The following is a 25,703-nucleotide window of genomic DNA, read 5'->3' as shown; positions in this document are numbered from 1 at the left end:
GGTAGGCAGGGTGGGGGTAGTGGAGAGAGGAAGCATAATCTCCCTCAGTTCCTTTAGCCAGCAGGTAAACATTCAATGCCATCAGATGATAAGAATCGGTTCTACTGTTCCTTCAAATTCTGAGCTGAGACTTAACTTTTTAATTTCAGGCGGGCAGAAAGTCCTGAGCACCACTAGGTGGCAGCTCCTTCCCGTAATACTGCCTATAGGTCTTCCTTCAAACCTGTCTCTGCTTAGTGGCCAGAGAAGCCTGAACGACTGAATTTTGCAGAGTGGAAGGTTTTCATAGAACTGCAAAAGGAGACAGGTGGAAGGGGCCAAATCCAGCTTCAAAAAGTTAATAACAGAGATGAGACTATTGAAAGGCACTGCACTGACTCTTATTCTGTCTCATCTCTGGCCTCCTGACCATAATGACAATTACTGCCTGTACAGCAGTGAATCTTGATTTTTTTTGTATGCATAACAGGCATTCAATCTGGTTAAGCCTAGGGAGGGCCTTCTCAGAATCATGTTTTTAAATAATGGAAGAAAATGTTAAATTTCAGTGAGCGGTTATTAAAGCTTTAAAAATAAAAATAGCATTTTAAAAATAAAGTCATTTAATTTTTAACAAAAAATATAATATATGATAAATATATAATTAAATGACAATTTGTTTTAAATTAAAATTAAAAATTAAATGACATTTAAAAATTAAAAGCAAAATATCATGTTTAAAAATAAAAATGACTTTTTTTCCTCCAACCGAGCTCACATATCCTCTAAAATCTATGGAACCCTAGTTTAAGAACCACTGACCTAGAGCTCCCAGTCAGTGTCAGCAGGTGCTCTCTCTTACCCAGTTGTCTTTTGCCGGGGCCAAAACCAACCAAACAAATGTTCTCTGCCAAGTCAAAGCTTTCTCTGTCGTAAGGTTTTATAATCACCACCAAAGGAAAGTAATTTCAAGAGTTTTTCTGGTGTGGGAAGCAACAGAATTCTCTCTTCAGGGGCCCCCACAGATTCAGGAATGCAAGATGAGGAACTAATTCTATTAAAGCTATTCCATTTGGCCTGCAGCTGTCCGCCTCTGTCCACCCAGTTCCAGTTTAGTAGCCGAGTTTCTTATTACGTTCCTCTTTAGGGAGAGTCTCACAGGAACACAGATTTAGAGATGAAAGAAACCCAGAAAGGATCATCTGGCTCAAACCTTTTATTTTACAGATGAGAAATGGGGCCCAGAAAGGTTTGGAGACTTTCCAAGAGCATAAAAATCCCTTGATTGCAAATTTCATACTCTTTCTACTACCGACCCTAGGGTTCTTGACCTAAGATCCAGAATTCAAGGAATTTGTGAACTTGAATAGGGGGAAAAAATTACATTTTTATTTTCATTAGCCTTTAAGTGAAATACAGCATTTCCTTCAATTATTTAAAAGCATGTGTCCAAGAAAGGTTCCATAGACTTTGCCAAATTGCCCAAAGTGTCCATGACACACACAAAAAGGTAAAGAACTTACTACCTATCCCAAACTGCCTCCCACATAAAAGATGACATGGAAGAGATTTATTTGAGAAGGTGTCTGTCTAGTTCAGAGGTGTCAAAACCCAGTGGTCCATGACACTCCTGAATTCTGCCCAAACTAAATTAAAATATAATTAGGAAATATTTTTAAAATAAATAAAAACACAATAAAATATAGATAACATTCCATTTTAAAACTAAGTCAGTATGTGGCCCATAAAGATCTTTATGAATGGTTTAGGGGCCCCCATTTCTATTTGAAATTGACAGTACTAGTCTAGTCCTGCCTGATGCTTAAGTCCCATCAAAATTCCATCCAGGCTATGACTGGAGCCCTCTAATGAAAGGGAACTCACTATCTCAAGAAACAACCCACTCCATTTCAGAACAGCTCCCATCCAAAGCTTCTAATTCAGCCCTCTGAGACCAAGCAGAATGAGTCTGACCCCTCTTTCATGTGAAAGTTTTTCATATATATGAAGATAATAATAATCATCCCTTCCTTAAACACCCCCAGTCTTCTCTTCACTATCCTATATATTCCTAGTTCCTTTGACTGATCCCTATATGACATGTTTTCCAGTCCTAGTCTCTCTCTCTCTCTCTCTCTCTCTTTCTCTCTCCCTTTCTCTCTTTTCCTTTCTCCCCTCTTCTTTTGAGAGTGGATCTCTTTATCTCACCCAGACTTGATGTACAAAAGTGACACATAGCCCAATCCCACTGCTACTTGACATAGAAACTTTGACCTGCCCTCTTTCTGACCTGGGCTGGTTTGCCTCTCCTTAAGTAGCCTGATTCCCTCCCCAAACCAAACTTAGTTCAGACTCCTGCTAAAAACTCTTGTGCTCAAGCAATTCACCAGCTACTACTTCCCCCTACAACATGGACCAAAAACTGTACCAGGCCTGCCATCTAACCCCCTTTCAACAATGCATCTAACATTTCACCAAAGGGAGCTTAGGGTAGACATCAGAAGAAGCTGCCTGGACCAAAGCATAGTGCAACATTGGAAGCATCATCTGAGATTTGCAAGAAGAGGGGTTCCTGTATTTAGAATGGGAGAGCACCTGACCTGCCTGAGGACAGAGAGAGGGATGAAATGATCTCAAGAGTTCAAAACAAATAATGACAAACAGTGGTATGCCACACCCAAAGAACTGATTGTTAAATTTTCAGGGTTAGCATTTACGCCTCAGAATCAACAAAATGCTACAAATCAGGACTTGATTATTTTGTTTACTACCTAGACTTAAGAAAGCTATGGAGAAAATGTTAATGATGCAGAAGAAACTTTAAAACATGTTCTGTGTGTGTAGAGCCAGTTGTTAAACATTTACGAACATACTTACCCCTACTTTAAAGCATTTTGTCAATTTTTTTCCATTCACAAATTACAGTTTGAAAAAAAAAAAATCTTCTCTAACTGTTGTTCACCTCTGTGGTCACTAGGTGGTGGTTTAGTCCCAAACTTGTGACGTGCCTTCAGGAAGTCAGTCTCAGCCCAGCGGGCCTGGCCTCATTAATCCGTCCTTCCCCTCCCTTCCTCCCTCTCCTTACCCCCACTCCCTGCCCCTGTTCCTGCACTTGACAGGACAGACTCACAACAGCCTGGAGGTTAAACCCAGTGGTTTATTCATTTTGCCCAGAATCCAAAGGAAAACTGCAAACTGGAAGACAAGCTTAATAAATGCCTGTTAATTGTTGACTGGTTGTTGAGGGAGCTAATCCCTTCCTGCTGGGGCCACCACCACCCCACCCCACCCCATAGCCCAAACCCTGACTATTCCCTGGACTGACCTCAGCACCCTCCTGTAGTCCTGAGACTATAGGCATGACCCTTGACCTTGACTTCCAGGGTCCTCACCCCTTTTCACACCCTCCTTAAGTTGGGCAGAAATTAGGAAAAGTGACTCGGCCTTAGATATTAAGTCCAAGACTTGCAGGGATTTGGACTGATGAAAATCCTGGCCTCTCCTTCCATAAAAAACTGGAAGAGAAGGGAATTCATCTGTGACAGAAAAGGTTGAACTGAATACTGATATGTGCAGAAAAACAATTATAATTCCTATTCATATGCTTCTTTAAAGTTTACAAAGTAAACTTCCCCCTCAAGTTTATGAGATCTATATGGTAAGCATTTTCCTTTATTTGTTTGCTTGATTTCAATGATAGAGGAAATTTCTCGTATGGAAATGCCTTCTACCTGTGCAGATTATCGATTTGTCATCTTAGAGAAAATACTGGGGCACTGAGTGGAATAACCCCAAACCAGTGCCCATGGTCATCTTCAAAGAAAGGCTTCTTCCCAGGAAGAGTGGGAAGGCCACTGTTAAAAGCCTCTGATCCTTGCCCTAGGAAGGGAGTGTCAATCCAGTGCCTCTCTCCCAAAGTCAGAAATAACTTTCTATAAATCAACTCCTGGTGTTCACTTCCCCCACTGCTCCTTTCTTCCCCTCCCTCGCTCAAGGCTTCCATAGCAGCCCCCTCTCTGGTTACATGCAGCCCTCTCCTCAGTGTCTCTTTCCACAAACTGTTGCTGCCCAGCCATCTGTCACCCCTCATGGGCCCTGACAGCCCCCTCTGGAAGACATGGACTCCCAGCAAGCTGTGGCCCAGGCGTCTGGAGCTGTGCTCCGATTGTTGCCACTGGACTGCTGTGGCCCTCTCCCTAGCCTGGGAAGGAGGAGCAAGAAGAGAGGTTGGATTTTTACGTTTCTCTGGGGAACAAAGGCAGGCTTCGGCAGTTGCTTTTTTTAGAAAGGTTTTGGAAAAAAAGAAGAAAGAGCCTCATTTTTATGGACTGAAAGTGGACAGTACTGTAATTTAGCATTGGTATGGACTTGTACCTAATCTAGTCCAACCTCTTCATTTTAGAGAAAGAAACTGAGTCCTAGATCCACCTAGATTCACCCAAGGTCACCCGGATAAAAAGTGTCAGAGCCGTGATTTGAACCCAGTTCTTCTGACTCTAAATCTAAGGTCATTTTCCACAAAGGGACACTGAAACTGAGTAGAGCATTGCTAGCCAGGGGAATCAAGAATTCTGTGACCACCCCCGCAGACCCAGGTTAGTAAAGAAAAAAAGAAATCAATCCAAATGCTTAGAAAATGGAAATCAGGTTCTTGAGCTCTAGTTATGCATTCACCCTCTGACCTGCCTCATCTTCCACTCTGGGCTTTTCCTTTCTAATTCAATAGCAGGTCTCAAGATTCCCTTCAAAGACTGTCTATTCATCCCCTTTCACCAATTCCTCTCTGAATCAAACCTGGCTAAACCTTTCCCCTTTTTATTCTCTTCCCACCCAGCTCCTTGTTAGTATACACCTATCTCCCCTCATCAGTCAGAACTCCTAGCACCATCTGCTCTAATCTGCCCCGTCCAGCAGGAAGAATCCCAAGGTTGGATCACCAAACAGGTCCTATGGGAAGGGGAAAGGGGAACTGGCTTGCTTTTCTACAATCTTCTGGCTGTCTCTTAGATACATCTATTTCATCTCCACAATGAATAAGAGATCTAGGTTTTCTCCTGGACTCCTGCCTTCCCCTTCCCCCACTCTTCACCCCACTAGAGACTTCCTGAGAGGAATGAGATAAATCCAGCTTTTCAACCTTCTTCATTGCATCTCAGCTCCTCTCTGCCTCCCTCTCTTCTCCTCCCCTATGCAAGTTAATTTCAGAATCTCATAAGGCCATGTCATTGGCCATTTGCCCCTAGGGAAACTGAGGATGGCATGCAGAGGAGTAAAGAGAGTAATAAGTCTAGGGGTTGATGCACTTAGATAGTGAGTACAGTTGGCAAACCATCCCTGCCTTTCTCAGAATAAAAGTTGGGGCATGAGGAAGTAAATTGTATTTTGACAATAAGACTGCATCCATAAAGTTAGGCATCCAGATGCCTGTCAACTGTAGATATCAACCAGCTACCATGAGGTTTGTCTACATGGTTCCCTGCAAATGATCTGGGTGTTGGAGAAAAGTTTTGAGGTTTTCTCTCAGTGTTTTGGTGTCCTGCGAACACCACCTTAAAAAACACCACATAAAATACAGTAGAAGCATGTGCCAGAAGCTGGAAGGGAGCTCAGAAGTCATTCTAATCCAATCTTCTCATTTAGATGCAAATAAGCATTCTGTTTGTTTTATTTTTATTTTTTTGTTCAACAAGTCAGGTACTCAGAACAGCCCAGATGACTGTAAATGAAGGTCTCTGTTCTAATGTTAGGGTTTTGGGGTGTGAGAATACTTCGTCAAGTCTCTAGAACTCTGGAAATCTTCAACTGGCCCCTTGAAGCCAGACTCCAAGTCCAGCAGGCAGTTCTATTGTTGATTCCCTCCCCCCAACAACCCCTTGCCCTTCTCATCCTTTCCACTCTTTTCTTGTCCCCACCCCTCTAGGGCATATGTGCAGGGGCTGGACACCCCCACCTCCAGGCTCGAAGTAAATGAATAAAAGAGGGCAGAGCTATTCCCCTCTTCTCCCCCCAGGGGCTTCACATGGTCCAATTTCCATAGGAAACAATCAACTTGATCCCGGTACAATTGTTTGGGTGTCAGGGCAGGAGGGTGTGTGTGGAGCTGGCCCTGAAAGGCACAGCCCCTCCCACTGCTCTAATGAGAGTCAGGATTCCAGTTGGGAGCTTGACAGATGGGGGCATGAATACCCGACTGGCACCTTGGAAAAGTTTGCCAACGGTCCAAGCACTGATGTCTTGGGAATAGGGAAGGGGGTGGGAGGAGCGGAGTCCAGGGCTAGAAGGTAGGGAAGTAGGGGACGAGTATGGTGCTACCTTCCCTCTTGCCCTTTTTTTTTTATTTACCAGGGAGCCTCCTAGAATCCTGCTATTCTTTTTAAGGATTATAATCTTGGTAGGAGGACACCTAAAGAAGCGAATTTAAATGCTCACCTCCTCCAGGACCCCTGCTTTGACCGACTCAGAACCACTTTACCCTACACATTGTCAAATTTCCTAATTTGAGAACAAACCCAAATGCCCTTGCATTGTGTAAACACCGACTCTGCCTACCTCGTAGGGTTATGGTGAGGTTCAAGTACAATTAATATATTGGCACACCTCTTCAAACTAAATTCAATTCAACTGAACAAACATTGTGCAGAGCACTGTTTTAGACACTCATAAGATGCATTCTAGTGAATGAATGGATGAATGAATGAATGAATGAATAGCAATTATTAAGCTCTTACTCTCTACAAAGTGTTGCACTAAGCACTAGGGCTACAAACAGAAAAGTAAGACAATGCCTGATCTCAAGGAGATCAAGTTGTAATGGTGTAGATAAGACAACTCTTTACATTCCAACAAAACTGGACTATTCTCAGTTGGCACAGTAGATAAAGTGCTGGATTTGGAATCAGGAAGACATGAGTTCAAATACAGCCTCAGACACTACCTACTGACCCTGGGCAAATTTGGGAATTATAACAGCACCTACTTCTCAGGGTTGTTGTGAGGATCAAATGAGACAATATTTGTAAAGCACTTTGCATAATATATAACATAAAGTGCTTAATAAAAGCACTTTGCCTAATACATAGTAGGTGCTTAATACATGTTTGTTTCTTTCCTTTTTCAGATCACAGGATATAGTTTTGAAAGGTTCTAGTCCAACTCTTTCATTTAACTGAAAAGTGAGGCCTGCAGTGAGTAACTAAGGTAAGCGACAGAGTCGGGATTAGAATCCAGGTCTTTTAACTATGACTTCTGTCTTATCTATTGAGGACTTCATGCCGAGAGACTGGCAGGAAGAGCAACATGGCTGTCCATAACACTTGGGTGAGCTGGGAGTCATCAACTACAATCCTTTCAGATAATCAGTCAAAAAACATGTATTATGCATCTATTACGTTCCACGCACTGTGACAAGCATTGGAGGTACAGATATGAAAAAGATGGTCTCAATCTTAAAACTAGGGATACAACAAGCAGAGCTAAGAGAGGATTTGGAAACCCAAAGTAGATGGGAGATAGGAAGAGGGCATCTCAATGAGTTCAGCATTCTAGGCCTACTTGAATTACCTCAGAAGGCAGTGAATTAGTCTGTGGCAATGATGGAGAAGCCATTGTAGGTAAATTTTGACTATCCTTGGAGAATAGTAGAGGACCCTGAAATCTGAAGACATGCAAAGGTCCCAATTTCCAAAAAATTATTAAAGAAACTATAGTTAGCTTCATGTTGATCCTGGGCAAAATTCTAAACTGGTTAGCTAATTAATTAGTAAGTTAACTAATTTTAGTGTGCACAATAGATGTTAAGACAAACAGGTGACTAAAATAATAAATTAAACCAGTAAGGATAACCAGCGATGTTTTGCCTATAAAACATAAGTAAATTGCCACAGTTACCCAGATTTAAGACTAGTTATAGCTAACTTGTAAGTACCTTTGTTTTCTTTTTCTCTTCTTGAAAAAACATTTTATTGATGCTTCTTGCCACAGTCATTCCCTCCCCCTCCAATATATGCTCCCTTATGACAAAGAAGAATAATTAATCCAAAACATGTAATATTGTGACATCTGACAACTATAATAATAATAACAATAATAATAACAATAATTCTGTCTTACCAGTCCTTCACTTTTCTACAATGGCCAGGGAGTCAATCATGACCCAATACTGTATTTCTTTCAGTCTGTGTACTTACATATGTTCATGATCACCCCCACTAGAATGTGTAGAATTCCTGGAGGATGAGGACTGTTTTATCTGTGTCTTTCCATTCCCAATGACTAGCACAGTGCCTGGCATGAACTAGATGTTTAAAATGTGTTGACTGATTGATATACTATAGACGGTTTTTTTTTTTGGCTATCCCCTCACTAATCCATGGGCACCCATTTTTTTCAGTTCTTTGCTACTACAACAAATTATTACATATTAATATTTTGATATATATTGGTCTTTTGCTTATGTCTTTGATTTCCTGGGTTATAGGCCCAGTAATGGTATCATTGGATCAAAAGCTATAAATAATTTAGTTACTTCTCTTGCGTAATTCCAAACTGATATCTAGAATGATTGGATCATTCCATAGCTCTGTCAAAGTACAGTGACAGCTGTGTGTCCTCCTTCAGCTTTTCCAACAATATTTCCATACTTATCACTTTTGCCAATTTTCTGGGTATGCAGAGAAAACTCAGAAATGTGCATTTCTCTTACTATTAACTCAAATGTATTGTTGAATTATATGTTTAAGCAGAGTATGGATAACCACTTATAGGGGTTGTTTCAGAAGGGAGTATTGTTTCAGTATCCATTGGATTAGGTTACCTTTCAGGTTCCTTCCAGCTCCAAGACTCTGATACTATAAACAATTAGACAACAGTAATTCTACATGGCACCAAAATTGTCCAATAACAGAAACGAGAAGCTATTTCATAAAATAGTGAGCACCCCACCCTTAGAAGTGTTCAAGCATAGATTAAATGACTACCTGCCAGGGACCTTGTCAAGGGAATTTCTGTACTTGGTGGATGGTTGGACCTTGGTGAAAGGTCCCTTTTAATTCTAAGATGCCATGATAAGCTTAGCATCTCCTTTCTGTCAGGGGGTCATGAAGCTTCATGTCTTACAACAGTGTCCTCTATAAGACCAATGTCCCACAGAATAACATCACATTTTAGCCAAATAGGGATAGAATACAACTGAGGTGTTACTAACTAAAGCCTGAGTAGAAAACCCATAGAGAAAAGGAGTAGGAGTCAATGCAAAGTTGCCAAATCTCCTTTATATCCAATTCTGCCACTCCCTCTCCATCCCAAAGGGATAGAGAGGGCTTTGCTATATTATTTTTTTTTTTAAAAAGAAAAGAAACTCTCCTTTATTACAACATTTGAAAAGCAAGGATGAAGAAAGAGGGTTAGATCCTCATCTGAACCTGATTTCTACAAAGCTGGTGCCTTTAGATGCTAATCCCTTAGGCCTTGGGGGACTCCCGCACTCAGTGTATGCCCCCTAATCCCTGCTTAGATGGCCCCTAGAGTAAGTGATACTGTGCTAACTACCCGGATGGGACTCTGGCCACATCTGGTCCCAGAATCCCCTGTTCTGCATTGAAATAAGAGGAGTTCATGGGGACAAAACAATTTGGATATTCCTTTATGCCCCTTTTGAGGGGAGATAGCTTCATAATGAAGAGTGCTGAGATGTTGACTGAAATGTGTATATATGTGCTTATTTTGTTGTACACTGTCATTTTATTCTACATATGAATTTCATGTTGTTTATTTTATGTTAAAATACAGTGATATTTTCCCATCTTGTGTTCTTTTTCATCAAAAACTCCTTGCTCCTCTTCCCTCAAATCACAGTTTCTCACCTCAGGGTAAATTAGCCCAGCCTGACATGAATTAACATTTATATAAAGATTTTTTTTTAAATAAATTTTGTTCTTTGTTCTTATATCACCTAAAATCTCCCCTATATTCCTCTCCTCTCCCTACCAGAGAAATATCCCATATAACAAATATAATACATATATATGTATGTATTATAACACAGTTTTCATTATTACGCAGTTTTTCCATACCATGCCAAAGCTCTCAGTCATTTTGTTTTCTTTCTTTGTTTTTAATTCAAGGTTTTATTGGTTGGCATACCAGGAGATCCAGTGATGACAGTGTCACTGTCCCTAAAATATAACATATAGATGTGTATTTCCTGGTATCAGTTCAAGTAAGTCTTTCCTTGCTTCTATATACTCATCATGCTTGTCTTTTTCTACTTTCACGGTGTTTTTTTTTCAGAACATCACTTCACTTCTCCATATTTCCCACCAAAATAAAACTCCCTTCTTTGTAACAACAGCAAAAACAAGTAAATAAGTAAGCAAACAAGTAAAACAAACTAAATTATTGACCTTGTATATAACATTTTGCAACCATATTCTACCTCTTCCTTATTGAAACAAGGAGCCTATATTTCATCATCAGTCCTCTGGGATCCAGCTTGGTCACTGCATTAAACTGGATTCTAATAGCTTTTAGTGTTATGTTTCAGCAGCCTTTGTATTATAACACAGTTTTCCCACCATGCCACACCGAAGCTGTCACTCATTTTATTCTCTCTTTTTTTTAACTTTTAATTCAAGTTTTTATGGGTTGATATACTAGGTGATACAGTGACACTGTCACAGTTCCTTGAAATAAACCGCTGCATCTACCAACTGTGGGCATTTTCATTGGCCGTCCCTCATTCCTGGAATTCTCTTCCTCCTCACGTTTGCCTTCTTCCTTCCCTGTCTTCCTTCAAGCCTCAAATTACAATCTCACCTTTTGCAAGAAGCCTTTCTTGATCCCCCAGAGTGTTAATGCCTTTTCTCTAAGATTATCTCCAAATTATCTAGTATCATATCTTGTTTGTACATAGTCATTTGCATGTCATCTCCCCCATTACATCATGAGATCCCTGATGACAGTGGAAACTGTCTTTTTGCCTTCCTTTGTAACCCCAGTGCTCATCACCATACCTGGCACGCAGTATGTGCTTAATAAATGCTAGTTGACTGATTTGATGTGATCTTTAAGAGAGGAGAAAAGGGGGTGGGTAGGTGGCGCAGTGGATAGAGCACTGGCCCTGGATTCAGGAGGACCTGAGTTCAAATCCAGCCTCAGACACATAACACTTACTAGCTGTGTAACCATGGGCAAGTCACATTAGCCGCCCCCCCCCCCAAAAAAAAGAGAGGAGAAAAGAAGAAGGAAGGCCAAGCAAAGTAGTAAGGAAGATGAAAGCTAGGACAGGGCAGTGAGAAATGATGACTACACCCTTCCTTTCTGCATCAGCAAGCCAAGCAAGTTCTAAGGAAACCAGACCACCAGGTGGTTTATTGAATCCAAAGCTCTTTCATACCCCAAAGAATCTTAGTTATAAGGGACCTCAGAGGTCACTGCATTCAAATTGTACCTGAGGAGGTATCCCCTCTGTAGCAAGTCTGCATTGTACAGTGAAACAAATGCTGGCTTTGGACTCAGAGGACCTGGGTTCGAACATCAGCTCTGCCTCTTACTACCAGTGTGATCTTGGCAAGCCAGCAGGAATCTGTTGCTCTCTAACTACTCCCCCAGCCCCATCCCCATTTCTCCTAGTTCTGCTTCCAGGGACAAAGTAGAACAAATCAAATCACTTTTGCAAATACTTGAAGCCAGCTCCCACGTTCCTCAAGTCTTATCTTCTCTCAGCAAAACATTCTTATTTCTGTCAAATGATTGTCCACCTCTGGATGTGCTCCGGCTAGTTAATATGCTTCCTAAACTTGTACTGCCCAGAAATGAACACAATATTCCAGATGGAGTTGATCCAGGGAAGAGTTGTTGTTGTCAGTCCTTCATTCTCAAAGAAGACCAATGACATCACGAGAGTGATGTCTTGGCCTGAATTGGATTTAAGTGAGGCAGGACTGTGTAAAGTCATTAGCCTCACTCTCTCCTCCAGAGTCATCAGAGTCTCATGGCAAGTCAAAAGTCAAGATGACTGGTTATGGCTCAGAGTGACAAGTGACAATAACAAGATAGAGAAACAGAAATCTGTTAAAAATCAGACCAAACATTCAAAAAGCACAGCAGTATGAGGTTAGTAAGTGTACAGTCATATACACCTTGTAGGTCAGTGGAGCGTGTTATATTATGTAGCACGATAAAATGACTTGTTCATAATGATTCTGTGTTATCCAGAAAAAACTAGATTATATTTAGTATATATTCTATTTAAGATGGCTAGAAAGTATATAACATTTCAGAAACTTTCCCAGTAAAAAGGCTAGAATTTTAAATGTTTTGAAGAAGATGGCAGGGAAGAATTACAGCAGGACTAAATCCCAGTTCCTCCAACTACTCAACTGCCAAGTCCTACTTCTCTCAACCTCTGCTACCCATAGAGATGGTCATACCCTTAACCTCATTATCACCTACAAACGTTCCACTTCCATGACCGAGAATTCTAAAATTCCTTGGTCCAATAATAACCTCCTATTACCTCAGTGTTCCTCATCTTTTAATCTTCCTTAACCTAGTCTTTGCCATCATCATGACCTCCAATCCCTCAACTGCTCAGTACTTTCCCAAGACCTTATTTTGGTTCTGCCTTCGCTCTCTTCCATTATATGTCTTGAATGTTTAGATGAGAAATTCAACCCTATAATAGTCTCTGCTGCTGAATTCTTTCCTCACTTGTCCTCTCACCATTATTGCCTTCACAAACCCCAACTATGGATCACTTCTATCATCTGTCTCCTCTTCCAATAACAAGTTGCTGAATGGAGATGGAGCAGATCATACAGCTCTTCCTATTGGACCTTCACTGCAGTAAAATAATCCTTTGACCCCTTCACAATTGATTCTCTATCCTGTTCCCCACACAGTAGGTCTAAATCTGTTCTCTCTTCAAACCTTCCACACTACCCACTTCCACAGCTGAAGACCTTACTTCATACTTTTCAGAAAAAAAAATAGAAGTCAATGATTGACAATGATTGTCAACACCCTCTTCTCCCCTTCTCTTCATCTCATAACCCCTTGATATCATCTCCCATTCTCTCCTCCTTTACTCTAGATCCTAATAAAAGGATGCTGCCATTTCTCCTTTCTAGGGATCCTCCCCTTAATATATACCCTTGATTTCATCTCCACCCATCTTTTCCATCCCCCACTATTATCTTCTCATCTTTAATATTCAATCTATTGGCTCCTTCCCTACTGCCAACAAATATTTCCAAGTCTCTCTCACCCTAAAAAACAAACAAACAAACAAAACCCTGTCTAGAATCTACCGTCCCCTCAAACTAGTCTCCTGTATTTGTCCTCCCTTTCTCAGATAAACTTCTTAAAAAAGCATATGGGGTGACACACACCTATAGTCCTTGGTACCTGGGAGGTTGATCACCTGAGCTACCAGGTTCTGAGCTGTAGTGGGTTAAACAGATCAGGTATCTACATTAAATCCAGCATCAATATGGAGAGTCCTGGGGCAGCTAGGTGGATAGAGCTCAGGCCTTGAAGTCAGGAGGACCTGAGTTCAAATCCAGCTTCAGACACTTGACACTTACTAGCTGTGTGACCCTGGGCAAGTCACTTAACCTCAATTACCTCACCTCCCAAAAAAAAAAATTATGGAGAGTCCCCAGTTTAGTGGGTAAGGTGTCACAATGTTGCCTAAAGAGGGATGAACTGGCCCAATTGGGACAAAAATCAAGTCAAAACTCCCATGCTGATCACTAGTGAGATTGGGCCCATGGGTAGCCACCGCACTTCCAGGTTGATCCTAACAGAGAGACCCAATCTTAATTTTTAAAATTAATTTAAAAAATTTTTATTTTAAATTTATTTTTAAATTTTAAATTAATTTTTAAATTAAGATTAAATTAAATTTAAAATGTTTTTTGAAGAAAAAAACTATGTTTTCCTGCAGGTGCCTAGACAGAGTGTGGTTGTGGCTGCGGTGGTAGGAGCTAGCTGGAGGAGCTGCCACTTTGGCAGACCAGCAAAGCTCAGACTGCCCAGCCCAGGAGGGCAACACCATCTTGAGGAAAATAATTCTCAAGGAAATCCCAGTCAAAATCATTTTTGAGGATGACTGGTGTCTTGCTTTCCATGATGTTTGCCCACAAGCTCCAACTGATTTCCTGATGATACCTAAGAAATCCATTACCCAGACAACTGTTGCAGAAGAGGATGATGAAAATGGAGCTTACTGTCTATTGGATGATGAATTCTTTGGTCGTGGCAACCAAGAAAGAAAGAAAATTTTAATGTATAACACCCTTAGTATCCTTCTGTGATGGCAATGGAATGGCAGAAAAGAGAGCAGAAGGTGTTAAGAAGCATAGTATATTAGCATGGGGTGGACCCAAATGGCTTGCAGCATGTTTTCATTGATGACCTGCATGTAAGAAATGGTATCAAGAAAATGTATGAGGAGCAGTTAGGTGGCACAGTGGATAGAGCACCAGCCCTGAAGTCAGGAGGAACCGAGTTCAAATGTGGCCTCAGACCGAACACTTAACACTTACTATCTGTGTCCCTGTGTTAACCCATTGCCTAGCCCCCCCAAAAAAAATGTATGATTGGACAAAGAAGTGGACTGGATCAGTCTTAGTGAGAGGAAGGGATAGCAGAGTGCTACCTGGGTATCCTCAAAAATACACAGAACTATAGAGGGAGGATCCTCTCTGCAGAGCATCTATGAAATTGTGAAGAATTTGAAGCTTCTTGGACACTTAATGATTGTTGGCAAGAAACGTGCAGCTGACCTGGGTCTTGAAGAAAGGATACTGAATAGTGATCAATGAAGGTGCAGATGAGGGGGAATCTGTCTATCATATCCATCTGTATGTCCTTGGAGGACATCAGATAAAATGGCCTCCTGGATAAATGGTTGGAATGATTTGTTTTATTTAGGGAGCAAGGCAGGTTTACAACATGTATGTTAAGCTGAGCATACTTAATGTTTTCTGTGAAACAAGAAATTGAGAAATCATTTCAAAATGTACACAGTAAAAGACAATTATCTGTCTAATAAAAAAAAAAGGAAAGGAAAAGCTATCTATGAATGTTGCCTCCATCAACTCTCTCCTAATTTCTCTACCCTCTACATTCTGACTTCTAAGCTCATCAGTTACTTTTCTTTCCAGAATTACCATTTATCTCTTAATTTCCAAATGCAGTGTTCAAAAAGCTGCCAGTTCCCCTCCTCCCTTGTGTTTTGTTTTGTTTTGTTTTTTTCCAGTCCTTATCCTTCTTGACTTCTCTTCAGCCTTTAACATTGTGGACCTCCCTCTTCTCTTCTACACTCTCTCCTGTCTAGATTTCTCTGGTATGTCTAGCCAGTCTAGCTTTCTTGTTGCTCTTCAGCTCCAGCCTCTGGGCTTTTCCAGTCTTCATGCCTTGGAAAAGCATTCCCTCCTTATAGCCTCTCTCACAATTCCTAGTTGCTTTCAAAGCCCAGCTCAAGCACAGGTGTTAGTATCTCTCTCACCCAAACCAACTTGTATTTATTCTTTATATATTCTTTATTTATTTATATTTATATATTCTTCATCTGTTCTATACATAAATAATATTTTATATAATATTTATTTATTTATATAATATTTATTTTATATAATATTTATTGGGTCTGTCTATCAGGATCAACCTGGAAGAGCGGTGGCTACCCATGGGCCCAATCTCACTAGTGATCAACATGGGAGTTTTGACTTGATTTTTGTCCAAATTGGGCTGGTTGTTCCCTGTTTAATATTATTTTTCTTTCTTTATAACATATTTATAATATGTACAACATATTCATATGATCTCTCCCCTGGCTGGACTAAAATCTCCTTGAGGGCCAGGACTTTTTCCCTTTTTTCTTTTAATCCCTAATGATTAGCATGAAGTAGGCCCTTAATAACTGCTTATTGATTGATTGATTGATTGATTGATTGATTGACTAACACCTCCCTTGCTTGGGACCGCTTGCCCCTATTTATACAGCTGAATATAACTTGGGGAGTTTTTTTGGCTACCATATCACACCTCCTGGAGTATAGTGCTCATCCTCTCCTCTGGTGGCTAGGACTGTGTTGCTTTCTGGGGTTGCACTATCTTTGCAGAAGACAAAGAAGAAGAGATGACGTTGAAATGCCATTGATGTAGGAGAGGGAAGAGGTAACAGTCACTGTTCTGAGACGGGGTTTCCCTTGGTGAGGGGATGGATAAGAGACAGGAAACAATTAGAGAAAGGGGCCTCTCAGATAAGCCTGTGTTCTCCTCTGCCTTCAGCCTGCTTTGAGAAAAAGGGGATGCAGTGAAACCATGGGAAGGAAGTCATGTAAGGACGGCTGCCTCTTGAGCACTGTCCTTGGGGTGGCTTCACCAGAGATCATGAATGCAGAACATGCTGGCACAGATGGGGCCTTTCAGCCCAGCCCAGCCTTCCTTTTCTCTGGTGAGCTATGGGCTCCAGTGGACACACAATTCCTCTTTAATTGAATCCATACTTTTAGAGTTCATTACCTCTCTGATAGATCGGATTAGGTTGAAGCTGTGGTCAAAGCAGCCAGGACTGCTTCTTCAGGGAGGGGGAAAGAGTGGGAGGGGAGGAGAGAGAGCAAGAACAGAAGAGGGAGCAAAACTGGCAAGATCCCAACACCCCTAAGTGACCCCTTCTCCTAGTGGAATTTCCACGGGACTACAGAGCTTCCTTCTCAGAAGCAGAAAGGACCTGTAGTCCAAACCCCTCTTTTTACAGAGGAGGAAATTTGGACCCACAGATATGAAGTGACTTGCCCAAAGTCACACAGCTAGTCAAGAGCAAAGGGGAAAAAGAGGAGGGCGCAAACATTTATTAAGTGCCAACTATATGCCAGGATGAGAGCCCAAATCTCTTCATCAGGCTGCTTTTGAGACTTTTATCACCCAGAGAATGAGTTTTCCTCCCGAATCTGTACCGAATTATATATGTTAATAATAATAACAATAAAGGGGAAAAAAAGTTAGATAGCAAAGTAGATAAAGAGAGGAACTTAAGAGTCAAGAAGATCAGAGTTTGAATCCTTACTAGCTGTGTGACCCTGGGCAAATCAATTAGCCTCTCTGCTCCTCAGTTTCCTCATCTGTCAAATGGCGATAATAATAACCTACCTCACAGGGTTGTTGTGAAGATCAAAAGAGTTAACAGAACTTTGCAAACTTTAAAGGGCTACATTTATGTACTCTAGGACTCTGTCCCTAAAATGTACTTGCTTTAGAACTGTTATAGGATTTAGAAATTTTAGAGGGTCATTGCCAAGTCAGCAATCAGTCAACAAATATTTATTAAGCACAGACTGTGTGCCAGGCGCCATGCGGGGCAATGGATGTACAGATATAAATATGATGCACTCTTTACCCTAAAGGACCTTGTCAAAAAGCACCCACCAAGCTAGAGAATTGGGATCTGTGCTGACAAAATCAGAGATTCCTGAAATTTTGAAGGACCCTGTTTTTCTGCATTTTGGTTTTAATCTATCTTTTTGTTCTGCTTGTCTCAGATAAAATTTTTATTTATCCTTAATAGTACTGTCTCTCTCTCTCTCTCTCTCTCTCTCTCTCTCTCTCTCTCTGTGTGTGTATGTCTCTCAGTCTCTCTCAGTTTCTTTTTGTCTCTCTATCTCTCTTTCTGGCCTTCTTCCTGTCTCTCTCTATGTATCTCTCTCAATCTGTCCGCCTCTTTGACTCTTTCTTTTTTCCCTCCCTCTCACTCCTTATGTCTTATGTGTTTATCTCTGTCAGTCTCTTTCTGTCTCTGTCCCTCTCTCTGTCTCTCTCTTTCTGTATGTCTCTCTCAGTCTCTCTCTCTGTCTCTTTTTCTGTCCTTCTCTCTCTTTTTTTCTATGTATCTCTCTCAATCGTTTTGCCTCTATGGCTCCTTCTTTCTTTTTTTCCCTCCCTCTCAGCCCTTACATCTCTGTCTTTGTCTGCTTCTAGCTCTGACTCTCTCCATCTCTCTCTCTTTCTCTTTCCTTGCATATATATATATATATATATACAGATATGCATATATGTTCACATATACATACATATGTAGATTACCATTTTGTAGTGATATATACAATTAAATAAGGGCTTAAGAAAAAAAAAAACTGATACCGGGGATTGACACTGAAATGAGGGGCAATATGAGAGTAGTGCCCTCCCCCCCAAAGTGGACAAATAGAAGAAACCCCTTGTTCTTCAGCCCACCATGCTGTCCATGATGTTCTTTCTAGAGGCAGGGAGAAGGATGAAATCACCTCTCAAGACTTATTGCATCCCTGAGAGCCTCTTTTGCCTCAAAGGATCATGGAATTTGGCCTGAGGGCTTTTTAAGGTCATCTAGTCCAATTGCCTCCTTTTGTAATTTGCCCAAGGTTACCCAGGTAGAAAGTGGAAGAGCTGGGCATGTCCTCTGAGTCCAAACCCCCACTGTAGCACACCACCTCCCTATTGGGTACATACCCTTTTTAAAACCTCATTTGATCTCTCTAGTTCAGGCCTTTTAAGCCTGCACTCAAAACACAAACTGCCATCCTGTCTCTTCCAATAGATACTCCCCTGATTACAACTTTTGGATGGATTGGGCCAGAATTTAAAGAAAGGATTATTCCTCTACAAATTCTCATTTAAATATACCCCCTCAACCCCAGCTGACAAGATTAACCAGGGCCCAATCTCCTCTGGCCAGAAAGTCTTCGTAAATAACTCCCAATCTCTCTGATGTTAGTTTATCTGCTGGGGATTAAACTGGGAGCGTGCTCCCAAAACCTGCATTAGAATAAAAGCCAAGCACAACCCTCTGGACTGTGGCAGCTGCTAAATATGGAACCAGGGGCTTGGAGATCTCATCCTATTCTCCAAGGGAGAAGGCCTAGGTGAAAAGGGCAGATTTAGCTGTTGGATGCAAAAAAAAGTACCATTGAGGCTAGTGAGATGGGGAAAGTGGGATTACAATATTAAGAATAGAGGGATAGAGAGTGGTCCTGGGATTTCATTTTTATTGCTAGGAATCTCCAGGTAAGGAAACTCCCTCTACCAGTGTGGGTCCAGCATCTTCTCTGGATCTTGTAGCCCCAGAGAACTACACAGAGCACTAGGAAGTTAAGAAAGTTGACCAGGATCACAGGGCCAATATGAGTCAGCAGCAGAACCTAAACTGATCTTCCTGGCTTTAAAGATGGCTCTCTACCCACCGTACCAACATTGCCTCTCATTAGGAATATTTTAAAGGGATATTTAAATTCCTATAGTTTACAAAGCACTTTCATGTATGTTGTCACATTTGAAAAACCCTGTGAATTGAGCAGGGCTGGTGTTCCCTTTGGAAGGAAGTGGGTAGAGTGAAGTGAGGGAGACCTGACTCTATACATCCCACCTCAGACACTTTATCCCTGTGTGTAATCCTGGACATGTCATTTAATCCTCTCTGTGACTCTGATTTCTTATCTGTGAAATTTCTTATCTCCCTTCCCTTTTTTCTCCTCTTTTTTTTTCCTTTCTTCTCCCTTCCTCTCTTCTCCTTTCCTCTCCCTTTAGTTCCCTCTCCTCCTCTCCTGTTACTTTCTTCTCTTCTCCTCTCCTTTTCAGTCCTGTCTTCTCCTCTCTTCTCCCTTCCATTCCCCTCTCCTCCTCCCTAGTTCCCTCCAGTCTTCTCTCCTCTCTCCTTCAGTCCTTTCTTTTCTTCTCTCCCTTCCTTTCTTCCCTCTCCTTTTTCCCCCACTTCCTTTCCTTCTCTTCTCCCTGTACCTTTCCTCCTGCCAGAATCTCCTCATTAAAAATCTTCACCAGGACCCAGGGGTCATAGAATCATTGACTTCTCCAATAGGGAAAGCCATCCAGTTCTCTTTCTATCCCTCCCTCTGTCTTTAGGTTGGATTACAATATTACAGAGCTACAACTGGAAATTTAAGGGTTGAGTTTAAGGGTTTGGTGAGTATATTTCCTGCTTTTAGGTTCTCTTGGCCAGATGTTCCCATGTGTTATAACTCTGGGCACCAGGAATTTATTCCAGTTATCCAACCTCATGTTGCCAGACTGTAGGTTGGGCCCACTTCCTCTGTTCCTGTCCTTAGTAGAAAAACAGATGCCACATCATTTACAGGGACAGGAAATAGAGCTGACCGAAGGAGCCCCGAGCACCCCCAGCTTTTTCTGATCCCCAAAGAACACCAGTATCTAGCAGGTTGAGGAGCAGAACTAAAAAATGTTTCCCTTCTCAAACTGCCTGTGGGGGCAGATGCCAGTTCCCCTAGAAGGAAAAGAGATTTGCTGGCAAAAAAGCTCTCCCTCCAGGGCAGGGAATGGTGGACAATAGGACCAACGTCACCACCCACCATCTGCTATGAAAACTGACACCAGCTGACAGGGAGGAAGGCCTCCAAAGCCCTCTCCCACCCCCACACAAGCGTCAGCAGCCAGACTCCAGAGGCCAGGGGAAAGGAGGGAGAAGACTGAGATAGGGATTAGCTAGAGGGGCCTGTTGAGATCAGGTTCAGGGTCACCCTGCCCAGAAAGCCTCAGACAACCCATCAAGACCTCAGTAAATCAGAATCCCCTGTCATTTGTGAGATTCAGGTAGAAACAATAGCCAAGAGAAGGGGACATAGAGACCAAGTGAAAACTCTGACAGAGTTAGAAAAGCTTAGACCTGGCAAAGATTTTAGAGATCTCTTCTTCCGTGCATGACAGACAGGCACACTGGCAGTTACAGTATTGATATTGACTCTGTGCCCCTAGCCAGGTCCTGTGAGGAAATGGGGTGCTTCATAATAAAGAGCACACAATGTGGAAATGTAAGGTCAGCTCTGCTGCTTGTCCTCAATGGGAATCCCTTAACTTTTCGGAGTTTTCAGTTTCACCATCTGTAAAACAGAGACTGTAATAACCACTCAGAAAGGCTGCTGTAAGTCTCAAATGCTATAATTCATGGAAAAGTGATTCTGGACATAAAACATGGATAAATGAGTGTCATCATCATTAGCATAACTAAAGAAAGAGGAGATGGGACCCTTGGGTACAATCCCACGCTTAGATTTTTTTTTTCAATTTTTAAAAAGAAGACTAAGTACAGGTCAGAGGAGATATGGCTGGACCATAGGCCATGAGTCATGGATCTGAGGGTTTCAGTGAGCTGCAGGATCAGGATGGATGAACAACATGGCACACCCAGCATAAAAGCTGTGAGAGGCACAGAATCCAGAATGAGGGAGATGATAGTCCCACTGGGTTCTCCTCTGCTCAGACCACTTCTGGAGAACTGTGTTTTTAGTTCTGGGTGACAAATTTTAGTAAAGACATTAACAAACTGTAGTGTGTCCACAGTAGGGTGACTAATATAATGAGAAGTCTGGGGACAAAAGTAGCATCATTTGAAGGAACTGGAGATATTCAGACTGGACAAAAGAAAAGGGAAAAAAAACTAGCATCAATGGGTAGATGTTACAGAAGGACAGTCATTTTATCTTTGGGGACTCAGGTTATCTATGAAATGAACTGATTGGGCTAGATGAGGTCTAAGTTCTTATCCGGCTCTAAAATTTGTTGATCCAAAGACTCCACTTACGTGTTCCTATAACAGCACCATTATAGACAATTTCATGGAGGTAACCAAGTTCTAATTTCAGAGTATAGAAAACCAAATTCTTTCAGCTCTTGATTGATGTTGGCAGATTACTTTAATTATTTCCAATAAACATTTATTAAACTCTTCTATGTGCTAGGGATATATTAAAAAAAAAATAGTTCCTGACCTCAAGGAGCTTACAATCTAATGGAAGAAGCCAATGCACAGAAGAAAAATTGAAAAGCAGATGGGAGCACAGGGCATCTGGCATACTGGCATGATGTTCATGGAGTCAAAAACATGCAGAGCAGCTGATGGAGATACCTGAAAAAGTCCAAGCCCTCTGTAAAGGGAGACCTTGGGAAGAATTCATTGCCCTTACCTCCAGCCCTCCAAATCAGAGGGGAGAGAGACAATTAAAGGTGCTAAGGAGGTGATAAGGCTCAAAACTGAATCAATGATGAGATTTTGGATGATGAGCTTATTCTAGGGAAATCTTGACTTTTCTGGAGTTGAGATCCAGTAGAGCAACTAGTGGGGGGGGGCAGGAAATTAACTTCTCTGGTCCTCAGTTTCTTCATTTGTACAATGAAGATTTTGAAAGAAATGTTCTCTTGGGTTTCTTTCCCACTCTAAATCTCTGTGATCACCAAATGTTTCCTATTAAGCCACTAATTATAGATGTTGCCATAAAGAGCTATTACAGATCTGACCTCTGCCCTTTAAGTTGGATATACAGATTCAGACAGTGATGCAAGTGCCCAACATAAATATGGCAGAATGGTTATACTTAACCAATTTTATGACTGGATGCTAGAGTATTTACATTGAAGATAAATAAAAACTGGAAGGGGGTGAATGGAGTTATCTAAATTCGATGATCAGAGCTAAGTCTTGGCCGAAGAGTCATGAAAATCCTGTAGCTAACTTCAGGGGGATAAATTCATGACTTTTTTTTTCTTTAAGCCAGGGCTAGAACTCAATTTCTTCCTTTTTGTTGCTTCTATCCATCTGTGACAACATTAAAACCAACAGGCTAGAAAAGTGCAGGGACCTAGCTTGAGAGGCAGTACTTAGGTGCATTCCTGTTCCATCCCACCCTCCCTCAACTCTTTTCATTTCCCTAATCCAGTTTCTTTGGAAACCAGCTCCCCTACCTCTGTCAGGTTTCCAAGTGATCTAAGTGGGGGTAGTGAGAGAGGGGAGAGGGGGAGGTGAAAGACAGGGGAGGATTTCACAGCTATGCTTGGCTTTCTGGGCTGACAGTGGTCTTCATCAGTAAGTGACCATTCTCCCAAAAGGAAAAAAAAAAAGGGAACAAATTTTCTTTCCAAAAGTAATAGACTATATGGTTGTTCTTGGGAAGGAATTCTTTTTAAAGGTTCTTTAAAGTAATTTTGTCACAGCCATGTTATGTAGTAACCATGTTATGAAAGCAAGAGAAAGACTATTTTCTTCTTTCTTTCAGAGCAGAACTTGGATACCACTTTCTATAGGAAATCTCTCATGATCCCTTCAATTATTAGCACTCTCTCACACTTGAAAATAGTTTGTATTTCACTCCAGGAGAATGGAAGCTCCTCAAGGGTATGGACTTTGGGTTTTACCTTTGTATTTTGTATTTCCAGGGCCTTGTACATAGTAGGTACTTAATGCTGAAATTGAAGTTGATGGGGGTGGGGTGAATTCAGTTCTCCTTTAGTGAATCTGTGATCTTATCAAAGTATGTATTCTCCCCAATGTATCAGTCATGCTGTATCTCCTGTTGGATAATTTTTGTTCAAGTCATGCCATAAACCATCCACAAAAGATTCTCCCAACCCCTTAGAAGTCTTCCTCGTCATCTTTTTTTAAATCTAATTTACTATTTATTTATTTTTAATATTCTTCTTTAAAATTCTGAGTTCCAAATTTTCTCCCTCTCTCAAACTCCTCCCTGACTCATTAAGAGGGAAAGCAAAATGATATATCAATTATACGTGTGAAATCATGCAAAAATTATTTCCATATTAGCCATATCCCAAGAAAGGCAAAAATGAGATAAAGTGAGAAAACTGTACTTCCACTTGCACTGAGAGTTCTTCAGTTCTCTCTCTGGAGATGGATAGTATTGTTGTTGTTGTTGTTGTTGTTGTTGTTGTTATTGTTGTTGTTTTCATCATGAGTCATTTGGAATTATCTTAGATCAGTGTATTAATCTGAGCAGCCAAGTCTTTCATAGTTGATCATCATTACAACATTGCTGTTAGTTGCACAATGGTCTTTCAGTTCTTCTCACTTCACTTTCCATCAGTTTATGTAGGTCTTGCCGTGTTTTGTTTTGTTTTGTTTTGTTTTTTTCTGAAACCACATCCTCATCATTCTTATAGCACAATAAAATGCCACAACTTTTTCAACCATTTCCCAACTGATGGGCATCTTCTCCATGTCCAATTCTTAGCCACCACAAAAAAAAGAGTTGCTATAAATATTCTTGTACATAGAGGTCCTTTTCCTTTACCTTTGATCTCTATGAGATAAAAACTTAGTAGTGGTATTGCTGGGTCAAAGGGTATGCACAGTTTTATAGCCCTTTGGGCACAATTCCAAATTGTTCCCCAGAATGATTGGATCAATTCACAACTCTACCAACAGTTTATTAGTGTCCCTATTTTCTTTCATCTCCTCCAGCATTTGTCATTTTTGATAGATGTGCAGTGGTACCTCAGAGTCGTTTTAATTTGCATTTCTCTAATCAGTAGTGATTTAGACCATTTTTTCATATGACTTTAGACAGCTTTGATTTCTTCTTTTGAAAACTTCCTGTTCATATCATTTGACAATTTATCAATTGGGGAATAACTTTCATTTTTTTCTTTACAAATTTGACTGAATTCTCTATATATTTGGGAAATGAGGCCTTTATCAGAGAAACTTGCCCTTAACATTGTTTTTTAATATTATTTCATTATCTATGGTACCTTTTAGCAAAATGTAGTTTCCCTGATTATCTCTTTTAATGATGTCTCTTTTTGCTTTTGCTTTTTCTAAGGCCATGATTGCTACTCCTGCCTTTTCACCTTTGTTTAACCTACAGTAAATTAGATTCTGTGCTAGCCCTTTGTTTTAACTCTGTATGTGTCTTTTTGTTTCAAAGGTCTCTTATGAACATGTCATTGGATTCTGGTTTCTTATCCATTCTGCTATCTGCTTCCATTTTTATGGGTGAGCTCATACCATTCACATTCATAGTTATGATTACTATGTATTACCCTCAATCCCATTTCCTTCTGTTTATCCTTCACCCTCTCATTTGCTTCTGATCACTGCCTCCTTTAATCCACCTTCCCATATCTCTTATCCCCTTCCCCTCCTATTTTCCTACTGGGTCAGATAGATTTCTATACCCAACAGTGTGTGTGTGTGTTTGTGTGTGTGTGTGTATGTTTATGTGTGTGTGTGTACATATAGATGTATTTATATCCACATACATACATACACACATATTTGAACCACACCTGCACACTCTGTCTATGTGGGCTCCTAATTGTCCTAATAATGACCAAGTTCTCAGGAGTTACATGTATCATCTTCCCATATAAGAATATAAAGTTTGACTATATTGAGTCCTTTATTATTACTCTTTCATGCTTCTCTCTTTTTTTTATGTTTCTCTTGAGTCTTGTGTTTGAAAGTCAAATTTTCTACTCAGCTCTGCTCTTTTTATTAGGAACGATTGAAAGTCTTCTATTTCATTAAATATCCATTTTCCCCCGGTAGGATTATACTCAGTTTTGCTGGCTAGGTTGTTGTTGGTTGTAATCCTAGCTTCTTTGCCTTCTGGAATATCACATTACAAGCCCTCCACTCATTTAATGTGGAAATTGCTTTATCTTGTGTGATCCTGACTATGGTTTCACAGTATTTGAATTGTTTCTTTCTGATTGCTTGAAGTATTTTCTCCTTGACCTGGGGGCTCTGGAATTTGGCTATAATATTCCTGGGAGTTTTCATTTTGGGATCTCTTTCAGGAAGTGATTGGCAGATTCTTTCAATTTCTATTTTACCCTCTGGATCTAAGATATCAAGGCAGTTTTTCTTGATAATTTCTTGAAATATGATGTCTAGGCTTTTTGATCGTGGCTTCCAGGTA

This window comes from Vombatus ursinus, unplaced genomic scaffold (genome assembly GCF_900497805.2).
Source record: "Vombatus ursinus unplaced genomic scaffold, bare-nosed wombat genome assembly UNPS02012709.1, whole genome shotgun sequence".
Classification (NCBI taxonomy): Eukaryota; Metazoa; Chordata; class Mammalia; order Diprotodontia; family Vombatidae; genus Vombatus; species Vombatus ursinus.
This window is presented reverse-complemented; position numbering follows the sequence as displayed.